This window comes from Carlito syrichta, unplaced genomic scaffold (assembly GCF_000164805.1).
Source record: "Carlito syrichta isolate Samal-C Ts95f unplaced genomic scaffold, Tarsius_syrichta-2.0.1 Scaffold305828, whole genome shotgun sequence".
In the NCBI taxonomy this organism is placed as follows: Eukaryota; Metazoa; Chordata; class Mammalia; order Primates; family Tarsiidae; genus Carlito; species Carlito syrichta.
Window position 1 is genome coordinate 196,065 of NW_007249924.1, and position 17,824 is coordinate 213,888.

Below are 17,824 nucleotides of genomic sequence, written 5' to 3' on the forward strand. Positions count from 1 at the left end.
ATACCTATAATTTCAGTTTCTTTCTCTATAAACTAGTATTTAGGTCTTAGAACTGTTGTGAAGATCTAATGAGGTAATAATTTGAAGTAGAAGCAGCATTGTTGAGACATGAAACATGCTAGTCATTACACAGTATGACTATTCTCACTACTAATGCTGCTATAATGTTTGGAAGCTATGTTTTGCTGTTCCTACTTAAAATTTTCCCATTTTCTGTATGTGTGTGCTTTTTAGCATAAAATTCTGTTTGCTGACCCTTATATGTCCTACAAAAAGGATATATACTTTGGTTTGATTAAAAACATAAGTGTTTGAGTTGAAAAAGGAGGCAGTCATAACTTTTACTACCTCCAGCACAGTTTGTTGAGTTGGTGTGCTGTTGATATAGAACACAATTGTGCCAAGATATTTACTACCTCAACTCTCAGAGTATATGGGGAGAGCTTGCAATGGCCACATCCCCAAAGCCAGTCACCTGTGTCCATAAACAACCTTGTCTCTTTAATACCCAGTTTCTATGTTTGTCATGACATCAACGTTGGGAGACATTGGTTTAATGAAACTGCCAACAGAAGATGGATTTTGGTAAATATTTTACATATAATTAATGTGTATAAACACACAAATGCATGCACATGTATTTCCTCAAGAGTATCCTTTATTATTTTTCAACTGAAGAATGATCTAAGAAGTATATAACATAGCATTAGACTAAGAGCACCAAGATTTGGGGAGTCTAATTTTTCTACTGTACTATGAGAAAGAAAGAAGACAATTGCTTTTCTTTTAATATCTTAAAGCATGACGATGTGAAAATTAAGTCAAACAGCATAACAATTTAGAGAATAATTGTAAACTACCTGTTAGAATAATCTAGTTGCTCTACTCTACAGGATTGTTAAGTAATTATTATTGGATTTAATGTATGCAATAATAAGTTCCAGGTTTTCATTATGTTCACTGGATTCACTAAAGCATATGAGGTGCCTAATAAATGCTTCTTAATTGAATGTCTACCTTGTGAATATGTGTTACCATTTCTTAGATAGATGAGGTTAGTAGGCAAGGTGTAGGGTGTGGACTTAGTTTTTAATTGATGTAAATTTAGTGTTAAAACAATTATCCTGGAAAGAATCTATGCTATGTCATAAAATATTTGGGGCAACTGCAGAATTCTAGAATAGAAAGGATTGTTTTTGTATTTTTTGCAAATACCACCTGGACTAAATTTATGTGAAGTTCATTTTCTGTCTTATAGAAACCAGTCTGTCCACCTTTGTGTTTGAGAATTACAAGTTACTGTCATCCAACAGTGGAATTTTGCAGGAATCATTTTGTGCTTTATGAATAATCCAGGATACTGTTCATTCTGTCTTGTCTTGTGCTCAAGCATTTTATATCTGCATTTCTGCTACTGTGCAGCCCTCTGTTTAGAGTGTGTGTGTCTATATCTTGGTCTCCTTTTATTTAAATACTTTGCTAAGGTTGATTAGCCACAAGCTATATAAGCAGTAAAAAGAAAGAAAAAGAAATAACTTCATACAGAATTATTATCAATAGAAGGTGACACAGGCTGAAGTAATACTAAAAGTTAAATGGAGAATGTATCAAGTTAATGTATGGTATAATCCCAAGCTCTATGGAAGGTTTGGTTTATTGTGATGTTAGGAGAAACAAATGTAGTCTTGAAAGGCTATTTTTGAATTCCTGAAGGGCAAGCTAACCTTTACATAAATGCAGCCTTCTGAGAGACTAAGATGAAATTTTAGTACGTTTGTGTAATTTTCTTTGTAATGCTAGTGTAGCATTCTACATTCTTTATAATAAACATATACAAGTATAGATTCACAAACAAAATATGTCATTTTCTACTCTAGGGAGCTAGTAGGAAATAAAGTACATTATAAAGCATTATTTATAAAGCTATGTCTAAAGACAGAAAGCAGTTTTAAATTATTGACACTGATTATGTCAGTCACTCACAGAAAACTCACCTAATATTAGAACTGGCAGTATACCTGTTGAAGCTCAAAAGAGGTGATTACAGGTAAATCAAAGGATATATTATTTTACACAGTGAGGAATAAATACAAGAAAACTATTATCCCATGAGTTTGAGTAGCCACAATAAGTTATTATGTGAGGTAAGAGATACTTAATACTCATCCCCTAATGTTCTGAGCATGATCAGTTGCAGAGGAACCAAGCATTCCCACAATATAGCTCTATATATCATTTTCTAGTGGAATTCAAAGACTGAATGTGCATGGTATTGCACATTCAAGATATCGGTAAAGGCAGTAACAGTAGCAGCAGTAGTGGCATAGTCAGTCTGACTAAGGTTTACCTTTGGTCTCTTTTCTCAGTTTAGAGTGTGGCCTCTCTCAGTGGAGTCACCACATTTTAGAATTTTATTCCTTAACTTTCTAGAACTGGGAGTTGTGTGTTCTCAGTGCATTCAGTGATTAATACCTATTAAACTCACAATAGACTGCTAGTTAAACTAGAAATATTAATATATAAATGAGAATTATTCCAGTGATTAAGATTCTTGTATGCCCTGTCAAAAGCTAACTACTTTCTCTTAGTAGCAAGCTATATACTAAACTAAGTTAGTTGTCCATTGGGAAACTAGTTGAATGGTATATAAGGAATGTATAAGGATGGTTAAAAGGAAATATTTCATGAGAAATTATTCTTTGTTTACATGGAGAGCTGGAGATATCACCCCTCCAAATCCTATGTCCTTTTCCTAGCATATAACAATGTTAGATGTTTGACAAGAGAGAGTTTTCTGGATTTTCTGGATCGATCTTTTTATTCTGTCTGATCCCTTCTGTTGGCACTTGTTTGGGTGGGTTTGTGTAAAATTTGATTAAAGACTGCTATTTCTGGTCTAACATTCACAGTTTTGATTGTCTTCCACTTTCTAAATTAGCCCAGCCCTTTAAGTACTTAAACTTTTAAAATATTCAAATCTCAAGCTTGCATGTTGTTTGAAATTCCATACTCACTGAACTCACTCACTTCCTCTGAAAGGAGTTTTCTCAGTGATATGTGTGTGCTATAGAATGACTATTCTGGCATCTTAGCTTTATTTTTTTTTTTTAACTTCAAATGAGATTCCAGCTAGTAGACATCAGAGTGTAGAGTTCTAGATAATATAAGTAGAGAGAGGGACTTTTCCCAGGACTTCTCACTTTGAAGAAAAATTGGGTCAATGCATAAGTTCATAGCGTTTTCCACTTGCCCATGGAATGCAAGTGTCACAGGATAGTTGACTGGTCACAGTTGATCACATTTGCTGATTCTCGGGTTGACTGACGTGAATCATCACGGATTAAAGCATTTAAACAGTCTTCTTCAAAGCCTGATGGTCTTCCTGAACATGGAGAATCAGACAGATCAAAGTTACCCTCTTTGAAACAAGAAACTGTTTTCTTTCCATGCTTTCAGTGATTACATTCTCTCAGTACATGGCACAAACATTTTCAGCTACCTCTGCTGCCTTTACTCTTCTGTTAAACTCAAACAAGAATATGTCAGAAGTATTCATTTTTTTCCACTTGATACTCCATCTTTTTTTAGCCCATGAATAACACTTTCTTCAAATCTGAAAATGCAAGTCACCAGCACAACATTGTCACTCCAAATGGCAAATGATAAACAAACTCCTAACACCTGGTGTTGCCATGCCTAAAACAAATGCTACAAACTTACACATCAACCTAATACGTAAGCATGATGTGCTAGAATAATTTCCTGATAATTTCCTGTACATGGAGATTTTCTTGCCAAAAAAATAAAAATAAAAATGCTAAAAGCTACCAGTTATCAAAGACTAGTTTGAATCAGTTGACATTAATAGGGAATTTACCTACAATTTCTAATTTGATCTTGACAACAATTGAATGTGATCAGTGTTGTTACAATAATTTAAATTTAATAAATGTAAGCTCAGAGAAATTTAAGTAAATAATTAAGATTACTAGATTCAGTAAGTAATAGACTCATTATTCGACTTGGGTCTATCTCTAAAACTTTATACTCTAACCATTTTGTGCACTGCCTCAAAGGTAATTACTGAATGAGATTGGGAAAATGACTTCATTTTGCACTCCTGAAGCCAATGAAGCCTGCCTTGAGTTATCTGCTCCGTGCCACAATCTTACCTCATAACTTGGCTATAGTCTGATATGAGGCATTTCTTCCACTGGATAAGGCTGCCATGGTCTTATTTTTTTAAAATCATCATTATTAGTCTGTCATCTTATATATCAGTTGCTTGTCTTTGTTCTGGCAATCAATCTCCTCACATGATCTATCTAGAGAGTTGCCTTCTAATGAAATCCTTGATCTCTGAGGATGGACTGTATACCATGTTCTCATTGATGGCGAACTATTTGATAACTACAATATCAGTTACATTGAAATAACTGAGCCACCTCCCTCCTATCAAACTGCTACTTTTAGTAGATTCAGATATTATACTGACAGAAAGAAACAGCTCCACAATTTAACATGGTTTTGTTTTAGAGCTTGATTTATTTTATGTGCCGTGGACTTGACTATGGGATGAAGGGATGAAGGCATTTCACAGCCTTTTCTCTATTTTAATTTAAATGATGACTTATACTTATATAAATGACCTACTGACAGTCCATGATGGTTGATGACTATGGGATGAAGGGATGAAGGCATTTCACAGCCTTTTCTCTATTTTAATTTAAATGATGACTTATACTTATATAAATGACCTACTGACAGTCCATGATGGTTGATCACTCTGTGCTCTGTATAGATAGGAGATGCACTGAGTGATGTCCAATATTCTCATTGCAGTGACTATAACTGAATACCCTTTTCTCACAGCAATTAACTGACCATGATTGTTGAAAAACACTGAGTTAAAATAGAGGATATGAACCTAGAAGATGGATTTTTGGACCTGTCTGATAAGGAAATATAGGTGTGGAATTTTGTGGGCAATTAACAGATACTCTCTAAATGTATCGTGAGGTATAAATGCATGCCACCTTCAAATTGGTCTCTCATTAAAATTGTCTTGGATTTTAAAAGTTCATTCTTTTTTCTTATATAGTGATTATTTTACCTCTTAAAGGATAAAGAAGCCTTAGTTGGATATTTCCTCTTAAAACCAGTGGTTTCGTATTACTTTATTTAGTGTATATGTAAATGTTAGTAGATATGACTTTCAGTAAGTTTTATTGGGAATGCATTTCAGGAAACAAAATATCATTGAATCTATCAATACTTTTAAATGGTTTAATATGCTAATCATCACAACAGTTGTTTTATCAATAATTTAAAGATAATAGATGTTATGTATGTCAGATATATTCCTTTGTATAGCACTATATTAAAGAGATAGAGTCATAGACCTTTTGTCATGTCTCTATGATATCTATTTGCTTTAATCATTTCTAAGTTTCCCATTCCACAATAGATTTTGTGATCACAGAATTATGACAGTAGATATTTGACTATATTGTAAGAATATAGAAGAAATCGCTCAAGACTTGTCACAAATTATGCATGCATTCAAAGTTATCCGCTTTAATCACTATCTAAATCACTCTTGCCCAAAAGATCTTAAATGCAATTGCCATACTTATTTCAAAGTCATTTTTATTTATGTTTGTTGTTATTTATGATAGTATTGCTATCCTTGAGACTAAAAAATATGTGACCAAATGCAGCAGGGTTGAATTTAGAGGATATTAATTAAGGGCAATGATGAACAGGGCCCGTAGTTTGGATAAAACTTAATCAGTGCAATCCTAAAAATTCAGTTTTCCCAAGAATTCAAAAATTTTAGCAGAATGTGCTAGATTTATTAATGAGTTTTGGAGTCTTCTAAGGATTTTTTTTTTACATTTTCAAAAGAAAAACTTCTTTTTCTCATTTTCACAACGAACTTTTCAGCATATTGAAGACATTTCTTATGTTCACACGTCTGAGTACATGTGGTTGTATCTTTACTTCTATAAAACTTGTTTAAATGTAAGAAAAATGAAGTCTATAAGAAAAATCAGATGTTATGAAAACAAGTGAAATATATGAGAGAAAGAATTTCGTGAGAAGTAGTAAGGCCTAAACCCTCAAGGTGGAGACTAGAAGGTCGTTCTGGGATTGAAAGAGGTTCTCAGGATCTCTACAGCCCATTCAGGAAACAGGGTTCTTTACTTTTGTGCTTCACTATTAGCATAATTCTTCTAAAAATCACATTTGCTTCCTTTCTCTCTACGAGTTTTCTTTTGCAAGTGACTTCATCCAGACCCCGACCCTGATTTTGACTCTCTGTGAACTTTTTTGTCCCAATTTTATCTCATGATATCTCTAATAATCAATATTTTTATTATGATATTGTGGGGTACAGTTAAGGGTTAGGTATACAAATATGCTTCGTTCAGGCACCCTTGTAAGATATCTTTTAAACATCCACTAGTAATTGAAAAAGTTCTATGTTGTTGTCCACTACAAACATATGTGAAATCAGACCAAATTGTTTCAGTTACTTTTTTTCTACCAAGTAGAGGTTTGTTAGGCAAGAATCAAAGATTACTTGCTCACTTGTATTGTGTCTCCTCTAGTTAGAGGCCCTTCTCTTATACAATCGGCTACAGCAATGAGAAATAGGGACATGTGAAGGTTTTCTTTCCCTGGTGATTTTCTTAGGGTTATTTTTCTTTAGCAGGTGATGTTTATAATGCAAAATTTGCAATACTTCTAATTTAACATAATTTTAATGCAGAGAAAGTATCAGAAGACACTTCCTTTAAAGCCTCTGAAGTCTTTTTGAAAAATAATCATAGGAGTGGGAATACATTAAAAACAATTTATTTTGGTGCCTTCCCATATGGTTCTGTTACTTTTATCCCTAGAGAATACTTTTTTTGCTAGAATATTTGTACTGTGTCATATCTTTTTGAACCCAAACTAAGCGTCATCTAGCTGAGGTTTGTTCTGTTTATAATATGAATTCCAGATTGTAAGAGTTTCTTTCTTATTTTAATCTCCATGTACCTATTCCCACATCTTCTCTTTTTAAAAAATACATCTAACAATTATCCTTCTAATTCTACCCCCTACAATTTGGCATTTTATTACAGTTACTATGATAGAAAGACTCTTTTGGTTATAAATGACAGATAATCCAACAGGTGTAGAAAACAACAGCAAAATTTATAGATTGGGTGCACAACTCAACAGTGGATGAATCCAGATTGCAAAATATGGCATCAAGAAACTATTTTTTAACATCTATTTTGCTTTGCTTTTCTAGTGCTGGGTCCCTTGTGAGGCTTGTTATTTTACTTAGGTTTTTATCTATACTTTTTAATCTCTCACCTCTAATAGTTTCAACCAGAATCTCAGAATTAATATCTCTCCTTAACTTGTCTTACATCACATTTGCTAAACCATATACTGAGGAAAAGGAATAGACAGCAGTGATTTTTTTTTTAATTCATAGGCTACATGTTTGTTTCTAAACTCAGGAAGAAAAGAATAACTCCACCAATATTACTTTGAAGTGGAGAAGGGCTGGCTCCAAAGGGACAATAAAGATTCTGTTTGTTAAAATGAGGAAAAGGTATATTTGCATATAATAAATACAAAAGGAATCATGCTGCATGTTTTGAGACCTCCATAATACTGATCACGCAACCTAGAATGAATTTAAATGCTCATTAGATTGATATACAATATTCCCTCAGTATACACAAGTAATTCCATAGGGGCAGAGTTCGGTTTCAATGTTGTTTGTGCATTTGCTTTTGTTCAGAAAGTGAATCCTGCAACCACCACTGCCCCTCTCCCTTAACTGTGCCTCTTTCTTGTTCTTATCCACAGTCCTTAGTCTCCCCTTAATAACTCATGCTCCAAGAAAGGGTAGGAAACCCAATCACACTAAAATATGGTATAATAATGGCAGCTTAAAGTACTTTCTCTCTTTCGAGTGTCTGACTTTTAAAAAAGACCAAAATTTTTAGGCAAAAATATTTATCTATTTACTCATTCAAGAAATATTCTTTGACTACCCAGTGTGTTTCAGGCCTTGATTTTATCTGTTTTCCTGGAAGTACACTGCAGAGAAGTTACATTCCTAGGTGAGCTATTAGGCTAGGGCAACAAGAAAAACAAATATTATCAGTTTATTGCTGGAAGCAGCCTCAGGGTCATATAGTCCATCTAAAGGTCTTAGTCCTGTTTGTGCAGGAGACCAAGTCAGGTAGGCTTGTCACTAAATCCCAAGTTTATCAAAGATATAGTTTTCCCTCTAAAATATATGGCTTCTATTGCCCTTTATGAAACCTCCTTTTTCTGCTCATTTTGAGTACCCTCCTGTTCATCCTCTCATCTATATAAAGTGAGACTGAGTTGACATAACCCTGGAACTCTCTCTCTGGCTCCACATAAGCCAATAGTTGTAGCTTCCCTGCATGCAGGATGTACGTGTCTTATGTATGGTGACTGAGTCAGGAGTTTTTTTCCCCCTTTTCATTTCTATATTTTATTGCTCTCTTCTGCCTCAACATATGCCATTCTGTCTTCATTTTAAATTCTTAACACTTCCTTGAATTTACCATACGATTAAATCTAGTCTATGCACTGAAGGTATTTTGCTCTTTTACTTCTTGTCCACTTGATTAACTCTCAATCATCTTTTAAGACACCACTCTCATATCACTCTTTCTGTGACACTTTCTTCCTATCTCTAAATACAGCCATTTCCTTTACTCTCTACTGCAACACTGGATGTTGACAGCTATTTACTACCTTGTGCTCCGAATGAACTTCATGACTGTTTACCAAGCCTGTGATATATATAGGTTCTGCTTCATGTTACTTTATCTTTAACAACAAGAAAAATGCCTGGTGCACAGTAGCTAACTTAACACATGTTTTTTGAATGGCGATCCATAGGCCCAAAAGATACCATCTCATGTGACACCTCTGGTTTGTTAGTAGCTAACTAGAGAAGTGCTTCAACAAAGATCAGAAATCTGAACCTGAATGAAGACTCAAATTCTGTTGTCATTCAGCTGTGAACTCTACTGTAGGTATAAACTAGAACTTGAGGAGATAGCAACATATGTGCTTCTGTTTGCCAACTGCACCTAAGGACTACTCAGACAATAAATACCTTTCTCCCTTCCTATTAAGTTTTAGGCACTTCCCCCAACAATATAGCCTTTATTTCCCAAAAGGAAGGTAGGCTTCCCCCTCATGTATCTACTTATCATCCATACTTCCCATAATACAGCAATCAATACAATGTCTTGTAATTTTAAATATAATATAATATAAGTCAATCTATTTATTTTTTTCTAGCTGTGAAGAAATGATGTCCTTGAAGGCAACATTTGGTCTACCAATGTATTTCCATGTCCTAGAACAATTATAGGTCTATTGTGGTAGGTAGTAAGTCTTCATTAAATATTTTCTGAGTTTAGAATAAGTTTAAAATAAAGGCAGAGGAGAAATAAAAGCCCCATGATGGAAGGAGGAGTTCTAGAAGTACAGTGCTTGTGTAAGGAGAAGAGAAGATATGGAATTCATGAATTATGAATACTTAAGAACTACACAGTATGCACAAAGACGTTTATGTGATTTCATTGGAGCCTCAGTGTCTTAGTAATAAAATGGTTTTTATTAGTAAATAGTAATAAAATGGATATTGGTTTTATAATTTCTGAGATAATTCCAGGTATCTCACTCTCCCTGAAAATTAACACATATCTTAGCAGTTCTATATTATTAATCTCTTGGCTTAACCCATCAAAATAAATTTGTGCATTATACAGCAAAATGAAAAAGAATAAAAAGGGACATAGTAGGTGTTGAATAAATTATAACTGTGTGTTTATTTCCCATTTATTGTTCAATAACATTTCTCTAATAGCCTGTTTCAACTGATAATGAATTGAAATAGTCAGAAAATGAGAATGCTAAAAGGATTTCTTCCTAAATCCTTCCCTGAAGGGCCCTGTTTCCCATATAACAGAACATTTTTTACAGCAGATTAAAATAGTGTTTTAAACTGGCTTAATTATGAACATAACATAAAATGTAAGTACATTTATTCTGAATGTATTGTAATTGCTACACATGTTTTACTGTGTTTTCCTGAACACAGCTTAAATGTTTTCTATAATTTGGAGTTTACATATACTGTATATGTATACAAACCTATCATACATATGTGTGTGTGTATACACACACATATATGTATATTCAGTCATGCTTTGTTTAACAATGGGGATGTGTTCTGAGAAATGCATTGTTAGGCATTTTTGTCACATAATCATCACAGAGTTTTCTTACACAACCTGGATGCTATAGCCTACTACATACCTAGCCTATGTTGTATAGCCTTTTAACTATAGGCTACAAACCTGTATAACATGTTACTATACTGAATACCGAAAGGAGTACACAATGGTAGTATTAGTATAGCTAACATATCTAAGCATACAAAGGCACAATAAAACTGCAGTCTAAAAGACAAAAAAATAGTACCTCTCTCTAGGGACTTATGAATGGAGCTTACAAGACTGAATGTTGCTCCGGTGAGTCCTTGAATTAGTAGTGAGAGACTGTGAAGGCCTAGACTACCACTATCCACTACTGTAGACTTCATAAACATTGTACACTTATGGTATCTTAAATTTAAAAAATTTTTCTTTTTACCATAGTAAATTAATCTTAGCTTAGTGTAACATTTTTATGTTATAAACTTTTATACTTAAAAAAGACCTTTTGACTCTGGTAATAGCATTTAACTTGAAACACAAACATGTTGTGTTGCTGTACAAAAACTAAATTTTAAATGTATATCCTTATTCTATGAGCGTCTTCTATTTTTAGTTTTTTTTTAATTTTTAGACTTTTGTTAAAAACTAACTCACAGGCTGGCCATAGTGGCTGATGCTTATAATCCTAGCACTTTGGGAGGCTGAGGTGAGAGGATTGCCTGAGCCCACAGGTTTGAGATCAGCCTGGGCAACTCGATGAGACCACATCTTTATAATAAATTAAAAAATTAGCCAGGTATGGAGGCACAGGCCTATAGTCCCAGCTACTTGGAAGGCTAAGGCGGAAGGATAGCCTGAGTTCAGCAGGTTGAGGCTGTGATGCCATGAGCGTGCCACTGCACCTCAGTCTAGAGAAGACAGAGTGAAACTCCGACTCAACCCCCCACCCAAAAGCCAACACACAAACACATCCATAAACCTAGTCTTACACAAGATTGGGATCATCAATGTCACTGTCTTCTACCTCCATATCTTATCCCACTGGTAGGTCTTTAGGGGCAATAACACGCATGGAGCTATCATCTTGTATGTTCACAATACTTTCTTTTGGAATACCTCATAAAGGACCTGCCTGAGGCTATTTTACAGTTAGCTTTTTGTGTGTGTGTGCATAGGAGTATGCTCTAAAGTAACAATGAAAAATATAGGATAGTAAATATGTAAACCAATAAGAGTAGTTTATTATCAGTAGCAAGTATTATGTTGTACATAATTGTATGTGCTATACTTTTATACACCTGCAGAAAAGTAGGTTTGATTAAATCAGTATCACTACAAACACATGAGTAATGCGTTATGCTAGGACATTATGACAGCCAAGTCACCGTAAGGTGACAGAACATTTTCAGCTCTGTTATAATCTTATGCATCCATTGTATATTGCAGTCTGTTGTTGACTAAAACATTATTGTGTGATGCATGATGGTGTATGTGTGAGTGTATATGTGTGTATGCATATATGCATATATATTGTGTACATGTGTATATATGTAAATAAAATAGGTTTCTATATGATCAACTGATATCAAATAATTTTACTGGAGTTTGAGAAATACTGCCATTTAGAAACATGCCTAGTGTTGTTGGGACATACCAAAGATGATCACCAGCATGATTACAAGGAAAAGAAGGTCATGTAATGGTAAACACACACACACAACTGCATCATTAAAGCACAGACATGTAGAAAAAGCATTTGTTTGGAGGAGTGCTGGTATCCACATCTTGGTCTCTACCAGATAGTTTTTTTTCTTAAGTTTATCAGTAGGAATAATCATTTTGATGGTTTCTAATGTGAGAGACCTATATCATTAGCAGGTTATGAAGCACATACCTTCTGCAATTTGGGGCTATGACTTTTAAGTTATTGTACTTTTTCTTTTCCATTTCCTTATCTAAGTTTTCCAGACACTAAGGCTGAATTGTGCCCTTTCTGTCTTTCAGAAAGTGTACTATTTTTGTGGAATGGTAAATAGTAGTAAATTATATTATGCAAACATGTGTGATACATGCATGCATCTATTTATTAATTGCAACTGTGGACTGAGATAATCTCAAACAGCAAAAAAATGGGGGGAGGGGAGTAGGGACAGAAGGAATGAAGAAGCCAGAATATTTGTCCCTCAAATTCTTCCCTACCTGAGATACCATCTTAGTCAGCAACTGTATTCTTTGGTCACAAAAAAAGTGTATAGATAAAGGTATAGGCAATTCATGTGCTTTTTGTGAAAAAGCAATTTGGTTGGCGTATTGTAAAATTGTCCTCACTTCGTATAAAGCAATTTTACTTTTAGGATGGTGATGTAGTGGTAATTATCTCTTAATACCTGAAGCTTGATATAATTCCCAGAAATATTCAGGAAAAAAAAAAAAAACATAAGGAAGGCCAACTTTAAAGAGCATTTCTCCAAATCTGCCAAACTTGGTAGTGGTTCTAAAGTGTCTGCCAATTCCAGTGTCTCTGTCATCTCTGACTGCCACATGAGGATCAAATGCTAAGGACCAGGGTACAATACATGCATAATTACATATCTGAGATGTAAGATATGAGCCAGTACTCTGAATCAGGAGGTACAATGGTAACTTCTTCATTGGGTATGATTTGCCCTGATATTTTGAAGACAAAAAATGAAGAGCTCTAAGGTCATGGAAGAGGCTTACCCATTTTTAGGAAGTTACATTGCTTTTTCATCTTAGCTTTGCAATCTGGCCATAAGCCTAGCCTTTGCCAATCACTTTGCCCTAGCCATTGAGGGTAAGCTCTTCAGAGAATAGCCAGAGCACTCTCGTGGAAGAGAAAAGTAAGCAGTGTTCTTAAGATGCTGTCAAAGGAATAAAGCTAGCAAGAAATAACTCTCCCCTGGGATGTGCAGTAAGAAGTTCAAATAATATACTCAATGAAAGAGAATGAAAGGAATCAGTATTCTGTCCCCAACCACAACTGAGTCTTGCTTTCTGAACCTACTATTTCTTACAGAAAAATGGCAAAAGAGGAAGACTATAGTGGGCTTTCATTTTAATCTCTTTTATTCAGTTAAATAGAGCATCGAGCCCTAGAGAATTAGTCATTTATTTTTAAACATCTTATTTTTTAATAATTGTACATTTATATAATGTTGCAAAAGTAATACAGAGTGACTTATTCTAGCATTACCCAGTTTTTTACAATAGTAAGATTTTATCTAATCACAGTTTTATATCAAAACTGACAATACCCTCTAAAGGGGTGTTTTGCACTCTCCATGAAGGGCTCTGTTTGTTGTTGTTTTTTGTTCCTTTTTTCCTTTATGTGCAACAAGATCTCATGAATAAAATAGAGGGTGTCTTATTTCTTGTGGTTATTAAAAATAGTCTGCACACTCTCACTAGATTGTAGAGCTAAACATGATTTGTATATTGTATAGATCTGTAGATTTAAACATATTTTAAACTGAAATTTTGATGATCGCAACCATTTGATTAACTACGACCTTTCAAGTATCTTTGCAAGCCTCATCTGCATCACTAACCATTGATTGGTGGTTTAGGGTTAGTGTTGAATGCATCAGAAGCATCATCATATGTGAGAGTAGAACAGAAAAATCTGGGCTGACAGTTTGATAGGTACTGATTGGGTTTACTGGGATTTTCCTGGTTCAGAAGTTTCAGTTGTGGCATGTCTGACATATCCATAAATATAGAAAATGTAGTCCTTGCATATAGAACACTCTGAAGAAAAACTCAACAATGACAAATTGAGGAAATTATTCTTAGATTGATCAACCTGTTGAATGTATATATCGAGTTACGAATAATTAGAAGTGTTGATAATAGGAAACAAAATGAACAATCAGAATAGAGTTAAAAACGCACCATATAAATCTAAAAAATTGCAACTTATGAAGCATTCATTTGAACACAGAACTCTTAGAAACGTTCTAAGTTAGTAGAAAATGTCTTTCAATTTCTTATCTCCATGTAGTTTTTTTTTATGCTTCTTTCCATCTGATATACTTTCTGTCAGATGCTCCACTATGTAACTTACTATGTTTACTGTAAGGTTCATTTCAAATGCAATTCTGAAGAGTTTCCAAATGCACCAACAGGAAAGTTTTTATATTATTCTCTTTTCTGAACCCATTTTTATAGCTTTTCTACCTTTTTTTTTTTTTTTTTTTGAGCTGGAGTCTCACTCCGTAGCCCAGACTGGAGTACAGTGGCACACTCCTGGTCACCACAGCCTCGACCTGCTGGGCTCCAGCGATTCTTCCACCTCAGCCTTCCAAGTAGCTACCTCAGCCTTCCAAGTGCTGGAACTACAGGTGCGCACTACCACGCCCAGCTAATTTTTGATTTATTGTAGAAATGAGGTCTCGCCAAGTTGCCTGGACGGGTCTCGAACCCGCGGGCTCAGGCAATCCACTTACCTCAGCCTCCCAAAGCACTGGGATTACAAGCTGAGCCACCAAGCCTGGCTAAATATTTTTCTTAATGTATATTTAATTTTATGTTGCAATCTACTGTCTCCATCTTTCACATAGAAAGCATCCTGAGGACAAAATCTGTCTTTTTTTGTTGTTGTTTGTTTATTTGTATATTCCAACCCAGCAAGATGCATTTTAAGATATGGGCTTTATGCTTCATGAATAACATTGCATTTAATTTGTTTTTTTTAAATTAGGCATTTGTCTATGAATGACAATAGCATAAAATGGTACAAAAGCAAATTCTAAGACAGGGCAACCAGTGTTTATTACCACGATAACTTATTTCCTTTCTCCTAAGAGAAAGGGAAATATTTAACTGTGCAAAGATTATGTTTTTGGTGGAAAGAAGAGGGCAGCAAAGGGGGAAGAAGAAAGGGATTTCTGATTGTTCTACTCCTGTGATGGAATCAAACTCACCAAAGAATTTTGTCAAGTACTTTAGCATGGTTTACAATACATTCTTTGCAGCCTAGAAATTGGCCAATGGCTTCCATCAATTCTCAACATGGCTTCAGAATGTATTAGGATCTGAGCAGGTACTGTGCATCACCCACTGGCTCCTATGTCAACTCGGCAACCAGTCCTTGACATACAGCAGTGCTACCCATGCTCCCACTCCAAATGAGCACGCACTGGCTTCTTCTGGTCTCTTATTAGTTTAATATTTTTTGTGATTACTTGAGTTGTTCTTGTGGCAGTAATATAGAGTATATGTAAAAAAACATTGGTGTAATGCTGGCACATAGTAAATGTTCAATACATGCATAAATGCTGCTTATTGTATAAGCTAAGGTAATGGACCTATCCTTTTGTGAGTTGTAAACTACTTGGACTCTCAGAATCTGCAGAGATTTATCCACTAATCTGAGGAGCTAGTTAAGGACCCACATACTAGCACCTGTGGAAAGAGGCATTAACTGATGCCACACTTTTAGCTATTAGTACAAAAATCATGACATTACTGCTGGCTCATCATTGCTGAGGAAGCTAATTGCAGGAACTAATTTTATTGAGACAAACTTCATTGTGCTGAAATAAAATATTGAGCTGAGTTTATGAAGGCAGAAATCAGGAGACTAGTACCAGGGGAATAAAGCAGATAACATTAAGCCCTGACACATTAATTTGTCATCTTTCTGTAATTAAATGCCACTCACACTTCAAACAAATATGTGTGTTTTGCACCCCTTTATCTCCTCTCTCTCCAAAATAAAACCTTTGCTTGATCAGTTAACTATAGGACAGGAAATATGAGTTTTCAGAGCATAAGGTACCAAGAAATCATCTCTGTAAATCAGTACACTATCGGGCACAGAACTGAAATACACACTGCCAATGTTTTTTTTTTCTTTACAAGTAGCATTTTTTTTTTTACGGTTATGTGAATTTATTGCTTGCAAACTATGTCACAGCCTGAGGAACTGAACTCCCATATTTATCCATAGAAGAACATAGTGATAATCTCAACCCTGTCTTCAAAGATATATTATATGCAGCTTTCTACAAAAGGAAGGAAATGTATTACTTTTTCTATGCTAGTTAAGCTTGGATGTTCCTGGTCCATAAAATGTCAGTAGCTATGAATTGTATTGAAACCTGCTGCATGGTTTAGAGACGATTCTTCTGTACACTGGGGATTTCGCTTTGAAGACAACATTCTTTTTCTGCTTGGGTGCCCAGCCTGCATTTTTCATAACTCCACAAATAAAAACTATACTACGGCCATGAAGAATGGTATTATTGAGATAGGAACAGAAAGCAAACAATAATGATTTTGACCACATGAGTAAGTATGGGTAAGAATTTCTTTTTCCTGCAATAGTTTTTTTTATAGAATCTTAAAATAGATTTCTCTCCAAGGTGAAAATATTTAATAACAATAGGAGAAATACAATTTATATTATTTTATCTCATTTCTTATAGTATCATCTTTACTTTGAATCAAAATGCAGAACGATCAATACATTTTGTGAGTATTTTTTGAATTATAAAATTATTTTATGTAAATTACAGACAACTAAAAAACATTTATAAAAATATAATTAAGAGCTCCCAATTATGGCCATGTTTGTATAACTGAAACAAGACTTGTCTTCTCTACCTTGAATAACCAGAAAACTTGGCAAAATATATTTGATTTCACACATTAAACAATAGAAAACACAAGACTATGATTTGGAAGAGAAGGGAAAGAGGATGAGACCCATAATCTCTTTGGTTTTCTGTCTGGAGACATTTTCCAGATTATAATGTAAGGGAGAGGAAAATAAGAACAGAGATCAGTAGAGAAGATAGATATTGAAGTATAGGGAGATAAGGCAGGCAGTATTTGAAGAAAGGGGAAAGTAACCAGAAATCTACATTGGAATCCCTTGATTCTATTGCTGGAAACTAAACTTTGCATATGTATGGTGAAATTCTACATAATACTATTGATCTATTGGAGGTCTGTTGAAGAGCTACAAGGTGAATTATCACTGAGTTTGCTCAGAGCTAAAAGGAATTAGAAGTCTGTCCAATCAGCATAGAGAGACTTTCATAAATACCTCAGACATTCTGTAGAGACTACAGAAATGTCTCACCTTAGTAGAAGGGCTAGACTATCACTAGAGTAAAGGTAAAGTATATCAATCTTAAAAGAATAACATTTATCCAAAAATTTACTTAATTGCCTGCCAAAATAAAGTTCAATATTTTTTAAAAAAAGATTGAAACTTAAAAATATCCCATCAAAAATGACTAGATATAAAAAGAAGTAGAAAAATGTGATCTGTAACCAGGAGAAAAATCATCAGTAAATAGAGAAAGATTCAAAGGTGTTAGAGATGATTAGATTAGCAGAAAAGAACATTACAATGATTACTCTAAGTATGGTTAAGAATTAAAAAACAGCCGGGCTCAGTGGCTCAGCTTGTAATCCTGCGCATTTGGGAGGCTGAGGTGAGTGGATTGCCTGAGCCCGCGGGTTCGAGACCTGCTTGGGCAGGCGAGACCTCATCTCTACAATAAATTTTAAAA